The sequence below is a fragment of the Mirounga angustirostris genome, unplaced genomic scaffold (assembly GCF_029215605.1).
Source record: "Mirounga angustirostris isolate CCGP_5_RB_7025 unplaced genomic scaffold, mMirAng1.0.hap1 SCAF_4, whole genome shotgun sequence".
Classification (NCBI taxonomy): domain Eukaryota; kingdom Metazoa; phylum Chordata; class Mammalia; order Carnivora; family Phocidae; genus Mirounga; species Mirounga angustirostris.
Window position 1 is genome coordinate 139,003,204 of NW_026991712.1, and position 12,432 is coordinate 139,015,635.

Genomic DNA, 12,432 nt, shown 5'->3' on the forward strand with positions numbered 1-12,432 from the left:
CACGCTTATCTTACAATGAATTAATAAAGTTTTGGTAGTTGTTTAAATAGATTAAATGTCACACTTTAAATAGAAAGAGAAGGCTCTACCTAACTGACCTATTTTTCATCTGTGATTTAGAAAAAGGCAAGATTAGCATGGATATTGCATTTTCAAGGACCTCGCCACTATTAAATAGACTGTTAAGTGCATTTTATGGCTGAAGAGTCTGTTCCCAGTTCAGTCTACAAGACGTGCTAAGTTCATCTCTACCTGCTACATTGAACATTCACTGACTAAAATACTTTCTGTGGATGTAATACCTATGCTCTGTATCTTTTAAGTACATAACTCTAAATATTTTAGGACTAGTAAAATGTAACTCAATAAAAGTCCCACGAATAGGTGTTGTCCCTCAAGAAAAATACAATGTTCATATTTTCCAGTGATATATATCCTGTGCTCCATTAGCACCTGCTTATCATAAGGTGACCAGACTTTGAAAAATAACAGGCACTCATAAAATGGGATTGATAATCTTGTTTAAACCAAAAAAGCAACAATAGCTGGTTAAAACTCCATCCTCACATCAAGTTGTCTTGTTCACAGGATTTCAAGGCTCTGAAAGGAGTGGCTTATGGGCTTATATTCTAATGAACAGGATAGATATTTTACCATTCATTCTCACTGCATTATGGGCCAACTTCAGCATTTTGTTGTTGTTTAGGGAACTTCTGCCTCAGTTTACCTTTTTATTTAGGTGTTTTGAATATAAAAGAAAATATCAATGAATGAACATGAAATAAAATCTTTAATTTAAAAATTAAAGATATAGGGGCCCCTGGGTGGCTCAGTCGGTTAAGAGACTGCCTTTGGCTCAGGTCATGATCCTGGAGTCCCGGAATCGAGTCCCATATTGGGCTCCCTGCTCGTCAGGGGGTCTGCTCCTCCCTCTGATCCTCACCACTCTCATGCTCTCTCTCTCTCTCTCTCTCATTCTCTCTCTCTCAAAGAAATAAAATAAAATCTTTAAAAATTAAAGATATAAAAATTAAGAAATTATCATCCTATATCTCCCTTGCTTTCATCAGAGTTTATAATCTGTTGTACTGTGTTAGCAAACCCAAAAAGAAATAAGTCTGTTAAAGGAGAATTGTGTTAGAAGAGCTACTTAGCTGCTTCTGCTTACTTGGCAGAACAGAACTTTGATTTTAATTGCTTGGTAGACAAATCCAAATATCCATGCATAATAGTAATTAAAGGTATTCTTCAATTTAGAACTTTATGTACCAAAAAGACCCCCTTACGGGGGAAAAAGACTATCTGTCCTGAGGATTCTCAATAGCCTAGACATATATCCTAAGCATTTAAACCTTTTATTTTTTTATAGATTTTATTTATTTATTTGACAGAGAGAGACAGCGAAAGAGGGAACACAAGCAGGGGGAGTGGAGAGGGAGAAGCAGGCCTCCCGCCCAGTGGGAGCCCGACTCAGGGCTCCATCCCAGGACTCTGGGGTCATGACCTGAGCTGAAGGCAGATGCTTAACGACTGAGCCACCCAGATGCCCTACATTTAAACCTTTTGAATTCCCCAACTTTAACTTTCTGTGAGGAAATCCTGTTAATTACTCTAAATAAAGAAGTCTCTTTTAGGGCACCTGGGTGGCTCAGTCGGTTAAGCATCTGCCTTCTGCTCACATCATGATCCCAGGGTCCTGGGATCGAGTCCTGCATTGGGCTCCCTGCTCAGTAGGGAGTCTGCTTCTCCCACTCATTCTCTCAATCTCTCTCTCTCAAATAAATAAATAAAATCTTAAAAAAAAAAGTCTCTTTTATTTCTTCTTACTTTCCGCCACAAATAATGATACAGCTTTACCTTGATCTGCCCAGTTGGCATGATTATTATCATTCTTCAAGGGTTCTTCGGGGGGGCGGGGAACACAGGTAGAGGGAAAGAGAGAATCTTAAGCAGGCCCCATGCTCAGCAGCACAGAGTCCAACGTGGGGCTTGATCGTGACCTGAGCTGAAATCAAGAGTCCGCTGTTTGACCGACTAAGCCACCCTGAGCTGAAATCAAGAGTCCGTTTGACCGACTAAGCCACCCAAGTGCCCATAGATGTTAAGCTTCTTAGGAGAGTGACTGACTCTTGTATTGTGACTCATGGGGTCACAATAAACATTTGCTGGATTAATTTAAATATTAATTAGCCAACCAATTAATAGTCAAGATTATATTAATTAAGGACTAAGGAGAGCTGTTAAAGCACTCCTAAATTCCCAGTGGGATCAACAAGATAATTTGAATATACTTAACAGTACATTTGGTTTTTAAAATATCCCAAAAAGAAACATCATCTAGAGCCATTTGAACACTTTATAAAGCAATTTTAACCAAGTAATTTATGACTTGGTAAATTAGTTATTCCACAGATACACTAAGGCCAGGTTTCTGAAAGAAAGAAATGAAAGAAAGAAAGAAAGAAAGAAAGAAAGAAAGAAAGAAAGAAAGAAAGAAAGAAAGAAAGAAAGAAAGAAAGAAAGAAAGAAAGAAAAGAAAAGAAAAGAAAAGAAAAGAAAAGAAAGAAAGTAATAAAGAAAGAAAGAAGCACTGAGACTAGACAACCAAGATAATTCAAATTCCCATTTTACTTTTCTCAATTGCTTGGATTCTTTCTTTAGCCTTTTCCTTCATTTGGTTGAGATGTAACCTTTAACATTCTTAACTACAAGAGCAATAGGGCTACAAAGTTGTCACGTTCTCCTAAAGATCACTAATAAACTTGGCTGGCAAAAGGAAATCTTACTGTAGAATTAAGAGCATAAGACTGGAAGTCAGAAGACCTTCTTCTATCCTGATGCTACCACTGAGTTACCTTACCCAAAACACTTTACCTTTCTGACCTCAGTGTCCTTCCTATAAAATTAGAGGGTTTTAGGGGCACCTGGGTGGCTCAGTTGTTAAGCGTCTGCCTTTGGCTCAGGTCATGATCCCAGGGTCCTGGGATCGAGCCCCGCATCGGGCTTCCTGCTCCACGGGAAGCCTGCTTCTCCCTCTCCCACTCCCCCTGCTTGTGTTCCCTCTCTGGCTGTGTGTCTCTCTGTCAAATAAATAAATAAAATCTTTTAAAAATAAATAAATAAAATAAGGGGCGCCTGGGTGGCTCAGTCGTTAAGCGTCTGCCTTCGGCTCAGGTCATGATCTCCAGGTCCTGGGATCGAGCCCCGCATCGGTCTCCCTGCTCAGCGGGGAGTCTGCTTCTCCCTCTCCCTCTGCCTCTCCCCACTGCTCCTACTCTCTCTCTCTCTCTCTCTGTATCTCTCTGTCTCAAATAAATAAATTTAAAAAAAAATTCTATAAAATAAAATTAGAGGGTTTTATATAAGATAATCTCCCAAGGTTTCACCCAATTCTTTTAAAGGCTTTTTTAAAAAAAAAATTTTAAGTACTCTCTACCCCTAATGTGGGCCTTGAACTTACAACCCCAAGATCAAGAGTCACATGCTCTTCCGACTAAGCCAGCACCCCTCACCCAATTCTTAAAATCCGATGAATTTATTACAAATAGCATTATTTTATTTAAGTAACCTTTTATTTGAAAAAGTAATGTGTGAATGTGGTAAGTTAAAAATGGCCACAAATTCTTTGCAGCTCCTCCCAGTAAGCAGTGGAGTCTATTTCTTCAGTCCATGAATCCAGGCTAGCCTTGTGACTTTCTTTGACTAGCGAAAGGCAACAGAAGTGTTATGTGAGTTCCTCTGGGAGTCTGAGCTTCAGGAAGCCCTATGGCTTCAGCTCCTGCTCTTTGAACATAGGCATTGTATTAAGAAGCTGAGGCTAACCTGCTGGAGACAGATGTCTCTGATGACAGCCAGCATTAGTAGCCAGACACCAGTGAGTTTATCTTAAATCATCCAGCTCTTGTTCAGTCACCAGAGGACAGCAACCACATGACAAAAAGACCAGGAGAATTCCCAGCTGAGCCCAGCTCTAATTGCTGACCTTGAGAATTGTAACCAAATAAAATAGCTGTTTAGTCACTAAGTTTTGAGGTGATTTGTTATATAGCAACAGATAACTGGCATAATATATATGGTAAAAAAAAATTTTTCAGAACAAGCAAAAAGTATGTCTTCCTTCCAAAGACTTCAGTCCCCATCCACAGAGACAACAGGCATCACAATGGGAGCATATTATACCCACTACTCTGTGTCTTGCTTGATTCTCTTAATATAATATGTAATTTACTCTACATCAGCCATATACATCGCCTCAGAGCATTCCATTATATGGATATACCATAATTTTTTTAAGCAGACACCTTCAAATGGATATTTAGATGATTTCTGCTTTTTTTGTTATTTACAAAGATTGATGCAATGATCATCTTTGCACATATATATCTACGCATACATAGTGTATCTATAGGAGGGAGGAATGAGGATCAAGGATGGTGCTCCCCCACTCAGATATGTGGAGACTCCACTCCAACAAACTTGTATTCAACAGCCAGAACTAGCAGGGGAATCCTGTGGTCCAGCCAATGCCAAGGAGTGTGATCCCTATTGAAGGCAACTTAGTTTCTGTTTAGCTTTTGTCTCCCTGCCAGAGTCACTCTTTTTCTCAGTGCTGTGTGTTCCTCTTGGTACACTAAAGCAGGCTTATAAACTTTTACCAAAAGCTATAATTGTCATATCCCTTGCCCAGATATCTATCCTATGCCAAGGAATCTACCCAAGCTTTTTTGACTATGATCACCAATCTCACCATGGCCTCTTACTGAGAGAAGCCTGCCCCCTGATAAGAGAGCTATCAAACAGATAAATGCTGATAAAAAATAATGCCTAGCTTTCTCTGCATTACATCCCTAAAAGGATACTTGATTTCACTTTTTCCCTTCCCCACTCCAGTTCTCACCTTCTTTTGTGCTCTCAAGAGCCCTTCTTATGGCTGTAATTTTTCAGCTTTCACTTCCTATAGTTTTGGAGCAGGCTTCACCTTCTCCATAAATGCCTGACAGGAGGAATTGGCTTATAGAGAATACAAACCTCCTATGACTCTGGTTCAAGGCATATACCAGCATTCCCCACCAAAGACTCTTAAATGCTTTCCACTCTCACTTCCCAAAAATACCTGAATCCTCAATTATGAGAAGCCCAGTTTCTGGGCACCTTATCATTCTTCCTCAGGCTGCTGAAGATGAATGATAGCCAGCACATAGGACCAAGACTTTCTCAGGGCCCTTTCTCCCAGATGAAAGGAACCTTCAGTCCATACTCCCAGGTCCTACACCTCAGCATAACCTCTTATGCTTTCATTAATAATGAATTGAACCCATCTACAAAACAAATGAGACTGATGGGGCACCTGGGTGGCTCAGTCGTTAAGCGTCTGCCTTCGGCTCAGGTCATCATCCTGCTTCTCCCTCTCCCACTCCCCCTGCTTGTGTTCCCTCTCTCACTGTCTCTCTCTCTCTCTCTGCCAAATAAATAAATAAATAAATTTTTAAAAAATGAGACTGGAAAGTGAGTTACCTTCCTACTCTCCCTTATAGCTAGAAGTGGCCACTTTGCCCAAGTTCTAGTCAATGATGTATACAGAGAAGTCAGCTGGTAGGGTGCTTGTGAAAGTTTTTTCTTTCCTGACAAAAGGAATAGATGCAGCATGCTCTGCTCTTTTATCCCCTACCTTTTCTCCCTGCATTAAATATGAAAGTAATACCCGGAGCTCTGACAGCCATCTTGCAACCATGGGTGATGTATTAATTTTCTATTGCCAAATTACTACAAACTTAATGGCTTAAAAAACATATTCATTGTATTACAGTTCTGGAGGTCAGAACTTCTCCAGCTTTTAAAGCCTGCCTTCATCCTTGAACCATGACTCCTTCCTCCATCTTTAAAACCAGCAGCACATCTTCAAATCTGTTTCTCTGACCTCTGCTTGCATCAACACATTTCTTTCTAACTCTCCTGCCTCCCTCTTATAGGGACCCCATGATTACATTAGTTCCACCTGAATAAACCAGGATAATCTCCCCATCTCAATATTCTAAGCTAAATCTACAAAGTCCCTTTATAAGAGAAGTTAATATATTCATAGGTTCTAAGTATTCAGATATGAATATCTTGGGGGGGGGGCTTTATTCTTTCTACCAAAACTAATATGCATAATGACCAAAAGCTGAGGATGGTGAAACAGAAAGATGGGAAGAGCCCAGATGCTTGATGACATTATAGAATCACAGTATCAGGGGCTCCTGGGTGGCTCAGTCGTTAAGTGTCTGCCTTCAGCTCAGGTCATGATCCCAGAGTCCTGGGATCGAGCCCCGTATCAGGCTCCCTGCTCAGCAGGAAGCCTGATTCTCCCTGTCCCACTCCTCCTGCTTGTATTCCCTCTCTCGCTGTTTCTCTCTCTATGTCAAATAAATAAATAAAATCTTAAAAAAAAAAAAAAATCACAGTACCAGCCCTGACTGGCTACCTCCAGATAATTAAACGTCTGTGTTGCTTAAGTCACCATTAGTCATGTTTTCATTTCCTTGCAGCTGAACACATTCTAACTGGTACATTGCTTTCATTGTGAAAGATTTAACATGTTGGATTAAATGAGATTGTGTTTGGGAGAGTGTTTTGTATGCTTTGGTTATACTGAATTCCCTGAAAACACCATACTGTTTTGCCTTTGAGCAGTTCTTCCTTCTTATACTCTTTCCTTTCTACCCTCTCTCATGTATACCAACACTTACACCATCCCCATTCACGTGGCTAACTCACACTCATCATTTTGATTTCTCCTTTGATGTCCCTGCCTGCCCAGAAGTCTTCCTCTGACCTATGTCTGCTCACTAAAGTTCTGGCGAAGTATCCTGCCTTGGTGTTTCCATGGCAGCCTGACTCTCTCCGATCATATTGTTCCTTTCCTGCCACAAAAATCTTGGTCATCCCGGGCACCTGGGTGGCTCAGTCAGTTAAGCGTCTGCCTGCAGCTCAGGTCATGATCCCAGGATCCTGGGATCAAGCCCCGTGTCAGGCTCCCCACTCAGCGGAGAGCCTGCTTCTCCCTCTCCTCCCTGCTCATGCTCTCTCTCTTGCTATCTCTGTCTCTCTCTCTTGCTATCTCTGTCTCTCTCTCTTGCTATCTCTCTCTCTCTTGCTATCTCTGTCTCTCTCTCTCTCTCTCAAATAAATAAATAGTTAAAAAAAAAAAAAAGACTTGACCCAAATCGCTCAGTTGATGAGGGGCAGGGTTGCGCCAATGGAGCAGGTCTTCCTTCTACTTCATCATTCTGCTCAGTCGTTAGGCAGCTTTGTGTAGGGCAGGATGGGTAAGAAAACTTGGGTGATGGTGCCCATTCTTTGGCAAATAATTGGAACTCTAAGGGTTTCCCTCAGTCTTCAGTACTCATTAATTAACAGTCTCTCTTACCCTGCTTGGGTTGCTATAACAAAATACCACAGGCTGGGTAGCTTAAACAACATAAATTTGTTTTTTCACAGCCCCGGTGGCTAGAAGTCCCAGATCAGGGTCCGGCAGGGTAAATTCCTGGTGAGAACTTTCTTCTGGGTTTGTAGATGGCTACCTTCTGTGTCCTCAAATGACCTTTCCTCGTGTGTGTGTGTGTGTGTGTGTGTGTGTGTGTGTGTGTGTGTGTGGCGGGGGCTGGGGGGGGACACAAAGTGAATCTCTTGTCTCTTCCTCTTCGTACAAGGTCATCAGTTCTTTTTTTTTTTTTTTTTTTTTTAAGATTTTATTTATTTGAGAGAGAGAGAATGAGAGACAGAGAGCATGAGAGGGAGGAGGGTCAGAGGGAGAAGCAGACTCCCTGCCGAGCAGGGAGCCCGATGCGGGACTCGATCCAGGGACTCCAGGATCATGACCTGAGCCGAAGGCAGTCGCTTAACCAACTGAGCCACCCAGGCGCCCAAGGTCATCAGTTCTATTTGACTAGTTCCCCACCCATATCACCTCATTTAACTTTATCTCCTAAAGACCCTATCTCCAAATACAGTCACGTTGGGGGTGGACTTCAACATATGAATTTTTGGGGGGACACAATTCAGTCCACAGAACAGTCCTATTAAAAGGGGAAGAAACAATGTTTCATCTCAGAAAACATTCTAACCTACCTCCCCAACTCTTTGTGAAGCCTTAATTATGAACTATGAAATATGAAAATAATGAACTATGGGGGTGCCTGGGTGGCTCAGTCGGTTAAACATCTGCCTTCAGCTCTGGTCATGGTCCCGGTGTCCTGGGATTGAGTCCCACATCAGGCTTCTTGCTCAGCAGGGAGCCTGCTTCTCCCTCTCCCTCTGCCCCCCACTTGTGCTCTTTCTCTCTCTCTCACTCTCTATCTCAAATAAATAAATAAAATCTTAAAAAAAAAACAAAAGAGTGAACTATGGATGAACTCTTGAGTTTTCATTAGTAGGGCAAAAGAACTTACAAACTGCCTAATAATTCTTGAGTGCTTATTTGTGCCAGGCACTATTATAAGCACCTTACATGTATTAATTAATTTCATCCTCACACCACCTTATTAGGTAGGTACTATTTTAATTCCCATTTTGTAGATGAAGAACTGGAACCTGTCCAATATCACACAGCTAGTAAGGGGCAAGGCTAGGATTCAAACCCAGAGTCTGGCTCCCAAGACTGTGCTCTGAACCACAGCTCCATATTACTTATATTTATTATAGTTATTTCCGATTTCCTGTGGCAAATAAACAGGGTTAGATAAAACAATTGGAAAATAATATATATTTTATACAGCTTATTCATATAAACTGTTTAGAATAATTTTAAATTGAAATGCAAAAATAGAAGCAATTGGAGGTGTCTGACTGGCTCATTTGGAAGACCATGCAACTCCTTTTTTTTTTTTTAAGATTTTTATTTATTTATTTGAGAGAGAGAGCACAAGAGGGGGTAGGGTCAGAGGGAGAAGCAGACTCTCTGCTGAGCAGGGAACCCAATGCGGGACTCGATCCCGGGACTCCGGGATCATGACCTGAGCCAAAGGCAGTCGCCGAACCACTTGAGCCACCCAGGTGCCCTGACCATGAAACTTTTGATCTTGGGGTCATGAGTTCAAGCCCCATGTTGGGTATAGAGATTACTTAAATGAATGAATAAATAAAAACTTTTAAAAAATGGAAGCAAATGAACTTGAGCCAACTCAAGTCAGTAATGCATGAAAAAAGCATCCCTCCTAAAACTTTGGGGAGTTCCAGCTATCTACTTATGTCATATATAATGAGAACACTGAAATATTGCCAACCTTTGCCTCTATTAGTAGTATACTGAATTAAAGTCCTTAATATATCCTAACAACACAATTTATTTTGTAAATACCAAATTATAATTGGAAGCAGAATAACCTCCCCAACAAACTAGGATTACCAACTGTCCCAGTTTGCCTGGAACTATCCCTCTCTTCCAGTCCAGAAAATGTGTATCTCCTCTGGAACCAGAAACAACTGTACTCATCCAAAGATGTTTTTTGTTTCTTTGTTTTGCTATGCCTTTGGTTTTTTGTGCTCAAAATCCAAAAATTTAACTTATTTTGTTTCTTATAGTTTCCCTTTCCTGAGGCAGTAGTTGATGGTCTAGTTTGGACTGGAGGGAGGGACGGGATTAAAAAAAAAACAAAAGACCAAACTATATATTTCTTATTATAAATCATAATATCACACTAAAGGATGTTATGCTAAGTGAAATAAGCCAGACATAGAGAGACAAATACTATATGATCCTGTTTATATGTGGAACCGAAAAAACTCAAACTAGTAATAGCAGCAGAGAGTAAGATGGTTGCCAAGACTGGAGGAGGGTGGGAGGAAATGGAGAAATATTGGTAAAGGATACAAACTTTGAGTTATAAGATGAATACATGCTGGGGATCTAACTTGCAGCATGGTGATTATAGTTAATACTGCATTGTATACTTTAAACTTGCTAAGAGAGTAAATCTTAAGTGCTCTCACCACACACACACACACACACACACACACACACATACACACACACAAAGACTGCATCGCAAGAGTCCAAAAAATATTTGTAGGAAGCACAATTCTCCTCTGCTGTCCAATCCCCAAATCCATCCAGAGGGATATTTACCCCAACTCTAGGAATTACCCTCAACAGCTTCTCTCTGGTTGTTTCTTCTCTCTTCTCCCCATGACTAGGAAATTTTACATAATTTGGCCAGGTCAGACTCTTTATCCGTTGTTCCAAAATGAACTGTTAATGACATAAACTTTTTCCTTGGGTACATAGGTTTTGACAGGAAAGGAGCCCAGTTTCTTTCAAAAAGCTTCCTTCCCATGGCATTATTTTTGCCATGAACTTCAAAATGTTTGTTTTAAAACTCAAGAACTGGGATGCCTGGGTGGCTCAGTCATTAAGCGTCTGCCTTTGGCTCCAGGTCATGATCCTGGGATCCTCGTATCGAGTCCCACATCTCCCTGCTCAACGGGGAGCCTGCTTCTTCCTCTGCTTGCCTCTCTCCCTGCTTGTTGTTCTCTCTCTCTCTGACAGATAATTAAATAAAATCTTAAAAAGAATAAAAATAAAATCAAGAACTAAGCAGAGGAGTGCCTGGCTGGCTCAGTTGGTAGAGCATCTGACTCTTGATCTTGGGGTTGTGAGTTTGAACCTCATGTTCGGTATAGAGATTACTTAAAAACAAAATCTTTAGGGGTGGCTGGGTGAGTTAAGTGTCTGACTCTTGATCTCAGCTCAGCTATCAATCTCAGGGTCATGAGTTCAAGCCCCACCTTGGGCTCTGTGCTGGGCATGGAGCCTACTTAAAAAAATCAAAAATAAAGTAAAATCTTAAAAAAAAAAACTAAGCAGAGATTTTTCTCTATGAATTTCTGCTATAACAAATAATAATAGCAAATATACACTACATTTTATAATAATGGTACTACCTCATGGGGTTGTGGTGAGAATTAAATCCTCTGTTAATGTGTATAAATTTCCTAACACAAGTTACTACTCTACAAGTGTCTGCAGGTCACCCACTATTGTAAGCACTTCACATGCATTTTCACAACTTCATAAGGTAGGTACTACTATTACCTCTTTTATAGATGAGGACACTAAGTAACAGTAAAGTTACGTGGGGTCACATGGCTAGTAAGTGGCAAAGCTGGATTTCAAGCCCAAGCTGTGAGGCTCCAAAGCCCTTCACTGAGCCACATTTCTGCCTTAGGAAAGAGAGGAGTTGCAGGAATTCCAAAGAAAGAAGCAAAGGTTAGCATTTCAAAATAGTGGTGCAGCAATATTTGTGCAAATATTTAGATTGTATCCTTGGGCTATTACTGTTAATATAATAAGAAGAAAAGCTAACTTTTATTGAATGCTGATATACCCAGGACTGTTCTAAGCATTTTACATGTATTAATTCATTTAATCTTCTCACTATGAGGGTAAGTTCTATTATTGTCCCCATTTTACAGATAAGGTAACTAAGGCACAGATATTGCTGCAACACTATTTTGAAATGCACCAGAAAAGTAAGATGGGATGTTGGATAGATGAAAGGATGACTGGCTGGAAATTCTGTGATAGGGCAAGTGTATTAAAATGTTAATGGTAGGGGTGCCTGGCTAGCTCAGTAGGTGGAGCAGGCAACTCTTGATCCCAGGGTTGTGAGTTTGAGCCCCATGTTGGGTGTAGAGATTACTTAAAAAATAAAGTCTTTTTAAAAATTTTTAAAAATGTTAATGGTAGGATGGTGAGTATACAGGTGCTTGTTGTAAAATTCTTTCAACTTTTTGGGGCATCTGGCTGACTCAATTGATAGAGCACGTGACTCTTGATCCTGGGGTTGTGAGTTTAGAGATTACTTAAAAAAATTTTTTTTAATCTTTAAAAAAAAATTCTTTCAACTTTTCTGTATATTTGAAATTCTCCATGATAAAACGTTAAATATGCTTCCCCAAATATTACTATAACATATTTGTACCCGAAGAAGAGACACTGAGGTGCTTTTCTTTAAAAAAATTCTGTTCTATTCAGCATCCCATTACATATGATAACACACATTTAATTGTGAAATTGTATACGATAGGCAAAGTGCTATGGGGCTCTGAAATAAGAATAAGCACAGTGGACTAGCTTGAAGACCTCAAAGAAGAAGTCTAAAAGTGTCCCTTAGGGATGTCACTGTGAGTCCCATTTCTATGGATTGTGGCAAGGGGGAGGAAAAAGATTAAATTACCATAGTTAGCACAGAGAATGGAGCAGTAGAAGGCCTGTGTGCTGATAATCAATCAACATTTTTTTTAAGATTTTTTTTTAATTTATTTGGCAGAGAGAGAGACAGCGAGGGAACACAAGCAGGGGGAGTGGGAGAGGGAGAAGCAGACTTCCCGCTGAGCAGGGAGCCCAACGGGGCTCGATCCCAGGACCATGGTGGGATCGTGACCTGAGCCGAA

General features: G+C 40.5%; 1 long non-coding RNA gene across 2 annotated transcripts in view; it reads left to right on the top strand.

The window, feature by feature from the left end:
* The window catches only part of LOC135364167 (uncharacterized), a 31,551-nt gene that overhangs the window by 7,406 nt on the left and 11,713 nt on the right, over positions 1-12,432 (top strand). The window lies entirely within an intron of this gene.